Source organism: Juglans regia, chromosome 16 (assembly GCF_001411555.2).
Source record: "Juglans regia cultivar Chandler chromosome 16, Walnut 2.0, whole genome shotgun sequence".
NCBI lineage: Eukaryota > Viridiplantae > Streptophyta > Magnoliopsida > Fagales > Juglandaceae > Juglans > Juglans regia.
In genome coordinates, this window is record NC_049916.1 from 11867973 (window position 1) to 11870712 (window position 2740).

Sequence of the window (2740 nt, forward strand, 5' to 3'; positions counted from 1 at the left end):
TATTGAATAGTTAAGGGATTTTTATCATCAATTTGGGATAATTGGAATTCTATAACAATGAAGAATAAATTGTGTGGGATTTGCTAGGTGAAATCAAATCCTCTAGATATATTCTTATTATCTTTAAAATCTTAATTTTAATGTTATTTTCTTCAGTTTAATTTAGATAATCTATTCTTCAAATTTTAGTTTTCCAAATAGTAATTAATTTAGTCAATTTCAATACTAAATAGCATAATTATTCCATGTGGATTCGATATTCGTTTTCTTTAAAACACTTTATTACTTGTTACGATTTTGTGCACTTGTAGATATTTTTATGCGAACAAGTTTTTGGTGCTGTTGCCTGGGAATAGTTATTTATTATTGATATTGATACTGGCTAGATTTTTACTACTTTGGATTTTATTTTATTGGTTTAAATTAGATCTCAATTTGGTTTTTCTTTTCAGGAATTAGAAGTGTATGTCCCGATCTAAATCATTAGAGCATACACTTTTCGATCCAGAGATTAAAAGAACCTTATGTCGGATTAATACAGAGAAAAAGAAAGAGGTCGCCACATCTAAATTTAATATGACCGACCAAGAGCACAAGGCATTAAGAGACTATGTTATGCCCTCTGTCAATGGGGTGAGATCTAGTTAAGGCAGCCAGCTATACAAGTCAATAACTTCGAGATCAAGCCGGCCATCATTCAAATGATTCAACAAACCATCCAGTTTGGGGGCTATCACAAGAGGATCCTAATGTCCATATTGTAAATTTTCTAGAAATTTGTGATACTTTTAAACACAACGGAGTGACAGATGATGCGATTCAATTGAGACATTTTCCTTTCTCACTTAGGAAAAAGCAAAAGTTTGGTTGAATTCTTTGCCGCCCGGCATCATCACCACCTAGGAGGAGTTGGCACAAAAATTATTAGCAAAATATTTCTCTCCGACCAAGACAGCGAAATTAAGGAATGATATCACTACCTTCACCAATTTGAGGGTGATTCATTATATGAGGCATGGGAGAGATACAAGGATCTGTTGCGCAAGTGTCCACATCATGACCTCCCAGCCTGGCTGTGATACCCCGTATTTTAGTTTATTTTTTTTAATTGAATGATTTTTTTTTACTAATTTAAATATTGGTTCTCTTGTTTTAAATTTATCAGATTTCTCGTTGGATTTATTTTATAATTTTTAAGTTGTGAAATTTATTTTGACGTGCTTTCTTGATGTTAATTATTGTTTGCATATAAATTACTCTTTGCTTTAATTTATTTTATTGTTGGACTTTAATTATTTTATTATTATTATGTAAGTGAATTAATGGGTCAATTGGAGAGTGTGAGTAACGGGCCCAGCCCGTGTGAGTGAGGGAGCCCAGCCCCTTGTGATAAAACGTCACCGTTTTGGCAAGAAGACCTAGGGCTTCATATTTTTTTTCCTCTACTGTTGCACCATACCCCTTTTCTTTCTTGTCTCTGCTTTGCATTTCCTCTTATTTTTCAATCATCTGTACACGCATACATTTATACTTCCTGCATGTCAAAACTCTAGGAATAGGACTGCCGCAAACTGTCTTACCTGCACCTCCACACCACTTTAACTCCCTCAGCACCTTCACATCCAACCGCCAGCCTTGGGCTGCCTAGCCTTGAACACCAAGCTGCCGTCCAACTCCATGGCCACATCCTCGCCACCACGGAAGCCCAACGAGTCACCCACTACACGAAACCAAACCACCCAACTCAGGCCATGTGAATCCCCTATTCTTGTTTCCCGAAACAGAGCACCCAACCCTCATTCTCCCCCACTGTAAGCAATGCAAAGCCACCACCTAGTCAGTCACGGTCCCAACCTGCTCAGCCGTTTGGTACCACCTCTGTTTCTGCATCACCGAGCGGCAGTAGTTACAGAACAGCCCTATGCCACCGTCGCCCAGCCATGGAAAAGAAAAATAAAGGTAACACTTTGTTCTACTGCTCTAAAAATAGGGTACTCCCACAACTAGAAACCACCACCACCACATCTCGGGAGAGCCACCGCACGCCGCCAACCCCTTCACGCCTTACCCCTCCACGCGTGCCTCGGTTTCCCTTGGGTAAGCCCCTGCCACTGCATGCTTGGTGTAATTCTCGTGTGTTTGTTCATCTAGATTTGTTCCTATAAGTTATATACGTACATAATATTTATATACATATATATGTTATATATGGAAATTGTTAACTTAATAGTTGAGCGCTAATACCAGTTTACCCTTAGTGTATTTTCCCATATATATGTTTTCAGATCAGAGGTCTTTTTGGGTTATGTTTAAATGGATTTTGTTTTAAGTCTCATAAAATATTATTTTGTGTAGATAATATTTTAATAATATTGTTAACTAAAGGAAGTAAACCTATTTTTAAGAGATAAGTTTTTCACGACATATTTTATAAGATTTTTGAAGTAGTCATAGTATTCTATTAATTTATAATACGTTGTTGGTATTTTAGATATTTTAAATATTATTTTTTATTGAGTCTTGTAATTATCTTAATACTTGTTCGATTAAATTTCTTATTCGGTACGAATTCGATTTAAGTGGATATTGATGGTTTTAGAAAATGATGGTATTTTAGGAATTATGAGAATTTTAGGTTTTGAGGATTTAAAGTAGGTTCTTTTAGCATGTTAGGTTTAAATATCGAAATACGTAGTTCATTGGAAATTTACGGGAATTATGTAATTTTTATAGGTGACGA

The 2740-nt window shown here is 35.8% G+C and overlaps 1 non-coding gene across 1 annotated transcript; it reads right to left on the reverse strand.

Annotated features, from left to right (window-relative positions):
• Nucleotides 1-957: 957 nt before the first annotated feature.
• Nucleotides 958-1063, reverse strand: LOC118344937. The gene has a single exon (XR_004798665.1). It is a non-coding gene; the product is annotated as a small nucleolar RNA R71 (small nucleolar RNA).
• Nucleotides 1064-2740: the final 1677 nt, after the last annotated feature.